General features: G+C 39.9%; 1 long non-coding RNA gene across 1 annotated transcript in view; it reads right to left on the reverse strand.

The window, feature by feature from the left end:
- The window catches only part of LOC125935165 (uncharacterized), an 18,333-nt gene extending 6,122 nt beyond the window's left edge, over positions 1-12,211 (reverse strand). The window contains exons 1-2 of the long non-coding RNA XR_007461612.1: positions 12,000-12,211; positions 5,420-5,524 (exon numbers count right to left, since the gene is read on the reverse strand). This is a non-coding gene — a long non-coding RNA (uncharacterized LOC125935165). The remainder of the gene's footprint in view (positions 1-5,419; positions 5,525-11,999) is intronic.
- Positions 12,212-13,283: the final 1,072 nt, after the last annotated feature.

The following is a 13,283-nucleotide window of genomic DNA, read 5'->3' on the forward strand; positions in this document are numbered from 1 at the left end:
TCTTTCTTTCTTTCTTTCTTTCTTTCTTTCTTTCTTTCTTTCTTTCTCTTTCTTTCTTTCTTTCTTTCTTTCTTTCTTTCTTTCTTTTTCCCTGGCATGTAACAAGTCGCCTACTTTCCTGTACATTTTGGGGGAAACTGGTGGAAAAGACTCAGGAGTCTATGATGGAATTTTTTTTTTTTTTTTAATCATGGAGAGTCTGTAAGGCATTGATTTGCACCAAATGTAACTGCTTTTTGCTATAGCTGTTAATTGATGATATTACATTATAAGGTGAGTACAGACAGCACAGCAATTCAAAGCAGAAAAGTAATAGACAGTGACGCATAATTTTAAAACTTTTTAGAGGTTGGGATTGTAGTGAAAGAGAGGTGGGTATACAGCAAGAAATGCCCCCAAGAACCCTAGGTCCTGTTCAACCTTTCCAAAACCTCAAGGAACAGACCCAGAAGAGAAAACAGTGGACAGAAGAGAAGGAATGAACCCGTGACATCTATTGAGCGTCTTAAATTTGTCAAATAGTGTAAATTCTTCATGAGCGTCAGTAGGTGAGTTCAGATTAATCAATTAAATAATGCATTCGTTTAGTAAATATGCATTCAAAATCTACTACTTGCCAGATACTGTGCTCAGTACTAGGTATTCGGTAGTGAACAAAACAGTCCTGATTCTCCTGGAATTTAGCAATGGAGCCCTTTGGCTTTCCTTTTTATTATTTTAACTGTCCCCTGAGATAGGCAAGCTAGAGTGCTTGCCCAATAGGACCTGAGGCAAAGGTTTTGATGCAAATGACTGTATTTGGAAATCCATCCCAGGTAACACAGTGAGGATGTGGGAAAGGGACATAAGGAAGGGAGGAGGCTAGAAGGGGGTTTGTAAATAAGTGGGTGACCTGTGTGGGTAAGTGGGGCTCAGTCTTGCTGGGGATTTTCTAAGAGACTGTGTAGAACACATCTCAGAATTGGCCTATGCAGGGCACAAGGAAGCTGAGGCATTCACCCACAAACTCCTGTCCCTCATTGGTTGAGGTCCTCCAGTCATGAACTCTCTGGCACATTCAGTATGTCCTGCACTAGCTTGCTGCTTCCCAGAGAACCCCACCAGACAGAGATTCAGAGAGCCATGGGAGTCTTCAGGACCTGTCTGGGAGAGCTGGGGGCACATGGGCTGGGCATGGCACTGGCAGTGTCTATCACGTGATTATCCTCATTTTATAGAAAAAGAAACTTAGGCTTGAGTAGTCACCCACCTAGTAAGTATTAGAATTCATACAAAACTCAGTAGTCTTTTACTGCACCCTAGTCCTCAAACAGGGTGTGGAGCTATCCCCTAGTAAGCTCTGGATGACAATGAAGCCATGTCTCTGGAAGGGTGGGGTAGGTTCCTGGGTCAGAGGCAGGCTGACATCAGATGGAACCACACAGGCTTGGAGGCCAAGTCCTTTCTTCTCAGTGGCTTCTGAATGAGCAGCCCCAATACAATATTGTGATTCATAGGAAATACATATTTGGTCATTTCGATGACCAAAATGTATTTCCAATATGTATTTTATCTTTTTCCACAGTTACTGGCTCACAGCCTGGGATTTCCTGTGATGACAGCAATAAAGTTGTCTTTGTTATGTTAATGAGGTGACTTTTGAAAAGCCCTTAGGTAACTTATGGATGGGGCTGGTTGCCATGGGAGCCAATCAGGTGTTTAGAGAATTGGAACTCTCAGTCCATCACCCCCTACACACAACTCTGGAGGGGGAGGCGGTGGTGCTGAAGATCCAGTTCAATTGCAAATGGCCAATGATTTAATCAATGAAGTCTTCATAAAAACCCAAAAGGACAGGGTTCAAAGGGTTAGCAAACACTTCCACACCCAGAGGATGGTGCACTCCAACTGCATGGGAAGGAGGTTCCTGTGCTAGGAAGCCTCCTGAACCAAACCCTATGTATTTCTTGGTCTGGCTCTTCATTCACATCCTTTATAATATCCTTTAATGAACTGGTAAATGTAAGTGTTTCTCTGAATATCGTGAGCCACTGTAGCAAATTAATCAGACTCAAACAGGGGGTTGTGGGATCCTTTGATCAGAAGCACAGGTGATAACCTGGCCTTGTGACTGGTGTCAGAAGGGGTACTGGGCTGTGGTGGGAGGCAGTCTTCTGGGACTGAGCCCTTAACCTGTGATCTGTTGCTAATTCCAGGTAAACAGTGTCAGAATTGAATTAAACTGCAGGATACCCAGTGATGTAGGACCCTTGCTTGTTGTCTTGGGGAAATCTCCCCACACATTTGGTGAGCAGAAGTGTCAGAAGTGAAGTGTTTAGTGGGAGTAATAAAGGAAACACACAGGAGATAGACTGACCTGAAATTTTTCTCTAAAACAGGTGGAACACTGAGTTTTTCTAATAAACCCAGGCCCTGGGCCCTTGTTGGCATTGAAGGAGGTTGGGAGAAGAAAAGGAGTGACTTCCTTTTTAACTCTGAAGGCTTATAAAGCCTAACTGGAAGCACATGATGTTGAAAGTAGCTCAGTGTCACGGAAATTCATTGAGTCAAGTTGGCCAGGTCTAGCTGTGACTGACCTGTAGGAACCGTTCCACCTCCAGAGGAAGGACTCCATTTCCTCATTCATAAAAGAGAAATATCATCTACGTCATAGGATTGCTGTTTAGATTATCATGGTGATTCAATGAGATGCTGTGGGTGTCAGCCTGGCTCCCCAGGCAATAGAGCCTGAGGCACAGTTTGTGTGCTGACATTTATTGGGTGTGGGTTTGAAAACCCGAACCCTCTAAGATGGACGAAGAAGGCAACGTGTCTGCTCGTTCCCCCTGGGTCCCCTGTTTCTCACTGGTAAAAGCTGTTAAGATGTTAATTCTGTACTTAATTCTTTAACCCTCTGCTGTTGAGTTGTGTCACCTGCTCCTTGTGGCTGCTTCTGAAGCAGAGTCCTCATTTGCCAAGGTTGAGAGCAGGTAACCTGGTGCAGGAGCCCCATGACTCCCACCCCCAAGGGAGGCCATACAAGATGAGGCGGTGGTGGATGTGGCCAGGGCTTTATGACAATGGACATGGGACCTGGTGTCACTGCTGCTCCTAGGACAGAGCCTGGCAGCCAGGAGGGACTGAGGTCTGTGGAGGTACATGAACTGGGTCAGGCACAGTATGTACGAAATACCTTTAACTGTGTAAAGGATAAAGCAGTCCATTTTTATAAATGACTTCAGATCTACAGATTTCATTTCTGGTGCCTAATTTTTATATTTTTCTTTCTTTCCTTTGTTGTCACTTGTCCTAGACAGAGATGCTCTTTCTATATATTGTAATAAAAAATGTTTAATGAACAAATCAGTGAAGAATATTACCTAATTTTATGAACAACTGTCTATGTAAGGGCATATCAGTAAAACTAGATGTCATTTATTACACACTTATTCCATGTAGTGGGCCAGACATCTCACACATGTGACCTCAATCTTCACAATCCCATTATTATCCCTATTTTATAGGTGAGGAAACTGAGGATTAGAGAAGTTAAGGATATTGTTTAAAGTCACAAAATTGGTATATTGCAAGAAATGTGCTAGCATTTTGTAGCTTCTATTTTCTTCTCATTTATTCTGTTTTCTTTTAGGAAAAGAAAACATTGTTGCATTTTAGGGTTCACAGGTATGGTTTGCATGACTGAGGTAGTGGGAAGTGTTAGTGGGCATGACCATCATGTTTCTGTGGTCCTAGCAATTGGGACAGACCTACATGTTTATCCCAAACAACTGACTGCACACATGCCTATTTGAATTTTGCTTTGAAATCAATGTTACAGAATATTAAGTTCCACAAGGACAGAGTCTGTGTCTACTTCACCTTTATATCCCCCAAGCCTAGAAGAACATTGGTATATATTCAGCTTATAAAATGACAGTATAGATCAAATAAGGCATGGCCATAAGACTCTGAACATCAAGGCAGAGGTCAGCAGAACACGGTCCATAGACCAAATCCAGCCTGCTGCCAGCTTGTGTAAATAAAGATTTATTGAAACACCTTTAAGCCCATTCATTAACGTATTATCTATGACTGCTTTTGTGGTTTTTTTTATTAAAATTTTTTTTAATGTTTATTTTTGAGAGAGAGACAGAGCGCAAGCAGAGGAAGGGCAGAGAGAGAGGGAGACAGAGAATCTGGAGCAGGTTCCAGGCTCTGAGCTGTCAGCACAGAGCCCGACGTGAGGCTTGAACCCACAAACCCTAAGATCATGACCTGAGCTGAAGTCAGATGCTTGACCTACTGAGCCACCCAGGCGCCCCTGCTTCTGTGTTTGTATTACAACAGCAGAAGTGAGAAGTTGCAATAGAGACTAAATGGTTCACAAAGGCAAAAATGTTTGTTGTGTGATCCTTTATAGAAAAAGTTTGCCCATTCATGCCCTAAAGTATGCTTGAAATAGAATCAGAAGCTGCAATAAAAAGTTTAGATAAGTAGAAAAGGTTTAGGTTATAAAAATGCCCTTCCGCCACCCCTCCCTTGTTTTCAGCTGAAAATGAAATCTAGTTATTGTAATGTCATATTAAATGTGTAAAAATGGAACGAAGTCAAATGCCTAACAAGTGAGGTGTGATTTAAATGCATTGTGCAATGCTGTGCCACCACTAAAAAGATTGCTGTAGGACAATTTACAAACAACAGAAAAAGGGATACAACACAATACATGTAAAAAATCAAAATCCTAAATTCCATTTCATTCTACTCTTGTGCCAGAAATGTATATACATTTATAAGTTAAAGAAATGTAGAATGAAACACCAGAACAGTACCAATGTTCTGATGTTAGAATTATGGATCATTTTAATTTTCTGCTTTATGCTTACCTGCATTTTCTATTCTCCTCTACAATGCACAGGCAGTTTTCCAGAATAAAAAAGTTGAATTTTGAAAACATTTAAAAAATATATGCAGTAGGGGCACCTGGATGCCTCAGTCGCTTAAGCGTCTGACTCTTCATCTCAGCTTAGGTCATGATCTCACGGTTCCTGAGTTTGAGCCCTGCATCAGGCTCTAGGCTGTCAGTATGGAGCCTGCTTGGGATTCTCTCTCTCTCTCCCTCTTTCCCTGGCCCTCCCCTGCTGTACTTTCTCTCTTTCTCTCTCAAAATAAATAAACTTAAATAAAAATAAAATATACATATATATTTGTTTTATTTATATATATAAGCATATTATATATAAGCATATTATATATAAGCATATTATATATAAGCATATTATATATAAGCATATTATATATAAGTATATTATATATAAGCATATTATACACACACACACACACACACACACACACATAAATCTCTTATGATATAGGAATATGAAAATAAAAGTCCAGAACAATATTTTTATAAAGGAGAATGGCTAGTTAAGAGGCCACCCACCTTTTTTTTTCTTGTAAATTTCTCTTTCCTCTGGGGCTTCTTCTCCATTAGATTATTGTGGCCTCCACTACATCAGGCCCCAGGGAGCCCATACCTCCTTTAAAGCTGCAAAACATGAATTGAAATAACTTTTCATGTTTTTCTTTGCTCAGTTGAGACAGGCTGACATTTTCAAAAAGAACTTTAATACTCAACAAAAAGGCAATAATTACAGAAAATACAAGAGGCATAACAGTTGTCATGTTTAAAATACAAGCCTCTAGTCCTCTAAAGGGCTGATTCCTGGTGGAATCTGAAGCAAACTTGGCTCCCTGCTGGAACCTTGCCTAATTCCCCTGAAGTGGGTACCATTACATTTCTGCCACCTGGAATTATTCTTGGGCCAGCTAGTCTCTGTATTCATTGAGGATAAAATATCCCTTGCTCTATCCATCTGTGGCTTTCCCACCTGGTTCCCCTCCAGGAGACATTACAGTTCATCCAGAGATGACTGACAAGGTGAGAAAAATTTAGCAGTTCCTCACACCACACACACACGCACACACACACGCACACACACACACACTGCACCATACCTGTAGAAAACGTAGAAACTATCATTTGGTTATTTAGATGAGAATCTCTTGCCGATCACATGCAGGGAAGTGGCCAAGTTAAACTCCATCCATTTCAGGTTTATAAAATGATAATTTATCACATGTCCAAATGTCACAAACTGCACATATGCAGTGACAGAACATGTTCAAGTCTCTCCATCTTCATGTATAAGATAGAAATCCAGGAGGCATTAAAATCCCAAACTTCTCACCTTTACCCTTGCTCATGCTCTTGAGTCCCTCTGTGATATCACTTCCCTGTTCCCTTGTCTTTCAGGAGCCTTCTCTGTAGCCCCTACAAAGAAGTGATGCCTTTCTCCACTGAGATAATGAAATCTTGCTTGCATCTCCTTGTACCTTGGACCCAGAAACTGATCTGTGCTAAAACTAATTACATCACTTTTATATTTCTATAAGCAGCTTTAGGGCAAGAACTATATTTTCATGTTGTATCTTCTATTCAGCTTTTAGAAAAGTGTCTCACCTGTGACAGAGAGGCTCAAGAAATAGTTGCTGAATTGTTGAATAAATGTATTTTAGTAATTATGGGGAATTTTAAAGAGATCAATCTAGGATCAATGCATGGAAGTTCCCAGGAGATCAACTTATATTCAGTTTAAAAAAGAACTTTCTCAGAGTCCACACTGCATTATGTTTAATGGATTTTGTCTTTCTGGAAAATAACACTGGGTGTATTGTGTTCAAGATAAAAGTCTACTTTTGAGGAATATCATAATGGAGATTCACTCAAGAAATGAAGGATTGGACAAGATGTCCTCTAAAATTCTTTCCAGCTTTATCTTGCTGTTAATTCTAAATCCAGATGCAGGCAAGAAATCTCATCAGAATAAGTTTTTATCATTTGTTCAGGCTATCAGCAGGTGAGGCTGTCTCTACATTGGGTGTATCCATCCTTGGTTCGTTTTTTCCTACATAGTCCTCCTTTTCTCGAGCATAGTGATTAAAATCTATTATGTGACATCATAACATCTAAAAAGCCATCAGCAACCACTGAAGAGAAACTGGCATTTCTTGGGAATCCATGAAGTACATTATTTTATTTGAGGATAACCTGGCTTTGAGTTAAATATTTGCCAGGTTTTTTCCCCCATCTTCCCTTAAAGGGCTAGTTTCCTGAAGCTGGGTTTTGGTTTCTTAGAATTGCCTTGTCCTACTGCCTAGCCTACCTGTGCTACTGAAATCCTATTTGCAGCAACCAAATTACTTTCTCTGAATCCAATTTATACAGTGACATATGGGGGATTCCAAAAGGGAAAGTTTCCATTCATATCCAGCAAATCATCTTTACGGGAAGAAAGTTAGCAAACTTGGTGACATACAGAGAAATTTAACTTCTGGAAACCATCATCTTCCATTTTTAAATTAATTCTCTGTAAAGTAGTTGGGACCAGAATAAGTTTGTGCCTATTTTCAGACCGATTAACCATTAATGAGTGATGATGAATTTACCTTACTAAGCAATTTTGCAAAATTGGTTTTCATTTTTTGCCTATCTCCCTCTTTGTATGTTTGTATCATTCATGTCATAGGCACTGTTTAATAAGGATATAATTCAAGAAATTAAATGCCAAATTTCTGGTTTTACCCCTTTCCTCTTTAAAAAGATAATATTTATAGAATTACTTTGGTTCAAAACTATTGTATATGTGAGATTTTTAACATAAATGATTCATTATTAGGTCAATTTCTTTGTCTATTAGCTTCACTTGTTTGGGTTTTCTTGGTTCTGAATACCAGGAATGTTGTTTCAGCTGCTGTTTGACACATTTGTGAGTAAAATCACAAGATTAAAAATGCCCCCATACAGAGAATAAAATATCATGCTAGAATTCTATAGAAATTCTATACTATTACTCCTGGGAACCCTCACATAGCTGTTGGAGAGTGGAAACTGAGGCCTTAACATTACACATACCACATACAAGGTTGGTGACAGTAATAATTAAGGATAACAAACTTCATTGGGCACTTGTGATGCCACAGTCAGCCTTCTAAGTGCTTTTCCCTTGTCTGCTCATTTAATGCATTCATTCTTTGGGATTGTTGCTATTATTAGTAAAAGACGAGAAAAAATAAGACATGGAAAGATTAAGTATTTTGCCTAAGGTTCCCAAACTAGTAAGTGAAGGAATCAGGATCTGAAATCAGGCAGAATGGTTCCCAAACCTTGCTCGTACACATTATGCTATTCTGCCTTTTTGTCAGAAATACGTGGACTCATTTTGTGTACAGTCTATAAATGTCTGCATATATATAGAAGAGGAGAAATACACACACACACATACACATACGTATATCCTACATGTATATTGTTCTCTTTCATTTGCAAAGCTTTGCCTCTAAACAGGGAAAGGATGACTAACAGTTCCTTCTGGTTGGTTGATTATCATAATACAAATTCCTACAAAAGGAAAGCCATTGCCCTAGCTAATCTTAACATCCCTACATCAGTAGCTATTTCAAGAAAAAGCAATTCCCATCTGTTATAGAAACATATTTGGTGACAGCACACATCTTCTTACCCTAGTACCATCCCATTGCAATGCAACGGTGAAAACAGCATGGTTTTCTTCGTTAATTCTGGAAAGCTCTATCTAAGCCAAAACATGTGAAGGGACTCAACGCCTTCTTGTTTGTAATCTGCAAAAGTAGGGCTGTTAACCTTTGTCTCTCCTTTTGAGTTCACCGGAATGGTCAGATGTATATAACAATCAAATCTTTTAGTTTTATGTGCTTTTCTCAGAATATAATAGACATCTGTTATTTTTCTGCTGAGAAAATTTTTCCTTTAGGGAAATAGTCCACCCCCACCTGGTGGAATTGTCATTCACGTGGTCCTGCTTGCCTGGGACTGGGATGGGCTTGTAGGGGCCAATGGCAGGCTGCCCCAAGACGGGCCATTTTGGCATGAAGAGTATTTTGAATTACAAAGCAATCACAACCCTGTACATTCAAGAAAAACTCTTTACCTTTCCCCTCAACTACCTAAAAAGAATTTAGATAGAAGATCTGATCTGCTCCCGGAAGAGAACTATCACCATAGATCACTATGTTAAGAAATGAACTAGGTATAGTAGACAGGGAGAACACAAGTAAGACCTATGTGATCAAGTTCTCTTTGTCTCATTGTTTCTGAGGGGCCCAGTGAACATTTGTTTACCAAACATTTACTCTTTTTTATCTTCCTGTGAATTGCATTTCTTCTCTTTGAAGTCTTAGATTCCTACCCGCCCTTCCCCTTAGTTCTGGACGTCATGTATTCGTCATTTTTGCCTGACTGTCCTTGGAATTGCATGTCTGTGTGGATTTCCCATATGTACAAAATTAAATTTGATTTTCTCCCATTAATATGTCTCGTGTCAATTTGATTCTGAGTCTGGCTAGAAGGACCTTGAAGGGGAGTGGAAATTCTTCCTCTTCAGCAGGCTTGTGACCCAGGCTGGCCAATCAGTGTGCCTTACCTGCCTGGATGCTGAGATTGTTTCAGGGGCAGGCATGTAACCATAGATGTGACAGAGTTTTTCCCTAGACTCCTCCATTGAGAAGAGTCCCTTTCTTTCCTTTCTTGAAGATTTCGAGGTATAAGGATAGTTTAAGCCTGGGATTGCTGAGAGCCTTTGTTGTCATGTGAAATGATTCTGCATGAAAATTAAGCCAAAAAAGAAGACAAAAATAGATTCAAGAAGGAGGGAGAAGAGATGCAAAACCTTAAACCCTTGAATTGAGCCACATTTTAAGCTAGGATCCAATCTGGCATTTCAATTGTGCAAGCTTAAGCAAAAGGAGAGTTTCTGTCACTTATAACCAAGAGTCCTAACACATGGACCCCTAGAACCTGAGAATTGGTAGGAATTGTAATGATCTAATCTCCCACTTGGTAAGAAATGCCATCTATCACACTTTGTTGGTTAGCCAGGTTCTGTCTCTGTCCCCATTCCTCTAGTAGACAGGAGGTTTGCTATCGCACTTGGCAGTTCATTCCACCGTGGGCCAACTATAATTTCCAGACAGTTTATTTTTTCCTAGTATCAAACAAGTTGTCTCCTTAAACCTCCTTTTCACTAAACTTATTGACGTTCTCTGGAGCTTCACAGAAAAGTCAACTTGCTTCTTAAAATAATTGAGAACAGTTATCTTGTCTCATTTCTTTCAAACATTCCTTCAACTTTATTTGAAAGTTAACAGACTGCTCTACTCTTCACCCTGCCCACATCATGGTTCATAAATATCTAAGTGCAAGGACCCCTAAGACTTCCATTTAGCTATCTCAGAAGCTACCTGGGAAAGTCAAAGAGGCTGTTTTTCATCCCCACATCTCCTTTAGCTGTATTTTGTTTATGTTTCTGCACACTGCTTCACTTGAAAAAAAAATGAATAGTCACTTCACATGCTGCTTTTCAGCCTTCTTAAACTATTCTTTAATGCCAGAAATAATCAGAATATGAAAAAAAATATTTCTGAATGAGGATTGATTTGCTAAAGGTTCAGTTAGGTTATTCTTGGTCATGATGCAGGGGGTTATGCTTTTAGGGAGGAAGCCTGGAATGGCTTCTATTTCTGGGAAGCTCAGAAACTACTGAAACTCTTGGATCTTTTATTGTATAAACAGCTACCATGCCTGAATATTTATGTGTTTCCAATTAAAATACTGACACTAATGATGAAAGGGAGAAATGGATTAATCTTTGGATTTGAGGGTTTTAAGTACATTTTTGGGCTAACATCAATATACTTATTTAAAATTAAATTATAATGTTTTTCTCAAAAAATTCACAAATATATCCCCTATAATAAGAAGCCAATTCAGAGACGCCTAAGGAAAGAACTTAATAATCTGCCTCATTGCCTCTGCTTCTACTTTCTTGAGGGAATCAATATGAACTTTCTGGTTTGTATACTCCCACACCGTTTTATAAACTCATAAATATGTACACATATGTCAATTTACTTTTGCATCTTTTTTAAAATCATTTTTAAGTTCCTTTATTTATTTTGAGAGAGAGAGTGTGAGCAGGAGAGGGGCAGAGAGAGAGGGAGAGATAGAGAATCCCAAGCAGGCTCCTCACTGTCAGTGCAGAGCCTGACGCCGGATGTGTTCCCACGAACTGTGAGATCATAACCTGAGCTGAAATCAAGAATCAGACACCTAACCCACTGAGCCACCCGGGGAACCCCATGTGAGTAGCTTTTTTTTTAATAAAAAAATTTTTTTAATGTTTATTTTTGAGGGGGTGCAGGGGAGACAGTGCGCAAGTGGGGGAGGGGCAGAGAGAAAGATGGAGACACAGAATCCCAAGCAGGCTACAGGCTCTGAACTGTCAGCACAGAGCCTGACACGGGGCTCAAACTCACAAACTGTGAGATCATGACCTGAGCCAGAGTCGGACATTCAACTGACTGAGCCCCCCAGGTACCCCCTGAGTATCTTTTAAAAATATATTTATTTGTGGATTGAACAAATGCTTATGGAGTATTTATCATGCATCAAGCACAGTTCTAAGCATTGGGGTTACAGAGTGAGTAAAACAAAACCCCAGTCGTCATGGGGCTTATATTCTAATGATGGAGAGAGATACTACACAATATAACTGGGTAAAATCCATGGTATTATTAGATAGTGAAACACATTAAAGAAAAAGTAAGTAGGAAAGAGGGATTAGAAGCATTAAAGGGTTGTATTTTACTCACTGTAATCAGAGCTTTAATACGAACAATTAGTTGTATTGGGGGAAAGGGAAGATTAAATACCAAATCCCTGGGGTAGGAGTGTCCTTGTGTGTTCAAGGAGTAGCTGGGGGCCTAGGTCTTTGGGGGTAGAGTGACTGAGGGACAGAGTAAAAGGGGATGAGGTGAGAGCAATGGTAGGGATCAGTTCCTGTAGGGCCTTAAAGGTTTTACTAAGGACTTTGAATTTTACTCTGAAAGAAACTGGTTTTGATCCAGGGAATAACATTCTGATTTACCTTTAACAGGATCACCTCGGCTGCTGGGCTGAGAATAGACTGAAGTATAAGGAGGGAGCCCAGTTGGAACACCATTGGAGTAATCTAGGAGAAAAATGATAGAACAAGATGGAGGAAGTGAGTGTAGCATTAATGGAGTATATGGATGGAATTTTGGATATATTTTCAAGGTCGAGTCCCCAGATTTGCTGAGGGACAAAATAGGGGTGTAACCCAAAAGGCAGAGCCAGGGATGATAGCGAGGCTATTATCGTAAAAACTGGAAGAAGAGTTACCATAAACTCAGATGAGACAGACTGTGAAATGAATAGGCATTTTCAAGAGAGAGAGATCAGAAGTTAAATTTTGAGGCATGGTTAAGTGCCAGAGACCAGCTCCAGCAACCAGGGGTTCCCGAAGGAAGAACGGTGTCGGTGAAAATAAAACAAAACTAAAATAAAAACCTAGAAAATAAAAAAAACTAAAATAAAAAACTAAAACTAAAAAAACTAAAATAAAAACAAAAAATAAAAATGGACACAGACAACAGCAGTGTGTTGACCTGGCCGATTTATTGTAGTAAACGTGGCATTATATATGCTAGTGATTTCCTTGTAGCATACGTCATCTATGTTGTTCTAACATTACCTAATTTTGAAAATGTTCCTATGTATAAAAAACCTTTAAGAAATAGCATGGTGATTTTCCCCTAACTTTCCCACATACCCTTTGATTATAGATTAATTTCTTACATTATTCCATTATGCATCTGCATTTATCTGTAATCTACAGAGCATTTGCCTTGCTGTTCTCATGAAAGGCCCTCCATTTCTCAACACCTCAAGTGGAACAGTTACAGGGACATGACCTCCTAACCACATGAGGCCGGAAGAACAATGTGTTTGCCTTGGTCCGAGGTGCCAGGAAGGGGCCGAAAAAGCCTTAGAAACCCATGCCTCATACATTCTCAGAGAGACAATGCACCTAGGAACTAATGAACCATTCTGTACCTTAACCGACTAGGTTCAGTCATCATCTGGAATGCCTCCGGGGGGACCAGGCGGGTCTACGGGTTGAAGTCATCTGTGCCCAGAGATACAATCCTTAGTTGCCGGCGTGGGGCTTTCAAATCCATATGTCTCTCCTTTACAGGCCCTCTTTGCTGGCAAACGTATGAGGCTATCCTTCCTGTAAGTAGAGGAGTCTCCATAGGGGATAGCAAGGGCTAAATGTGGGGCTGCACAATTTCTTGTGGAACTTTATTTTCTTTACTTATGGTTCTTTTCTCAGGGGGCCTGTTGCGGG

Source organism: Panthera uncia (genome assembly GCF_023721935.1).
Source record: "Panthera uncia isolate 11264 chromosome A1 unlocalized genomic scaffold, Puncia_PCG_1.0 HiC_scaffold_17, whole genome shotgun sequence".
Classification (NCBI taxonomy): Eukaryota; Metazoa; Chordata; class Mammalia; order Carnivora; family Felidae; genus Panthera; species Panthera uncia.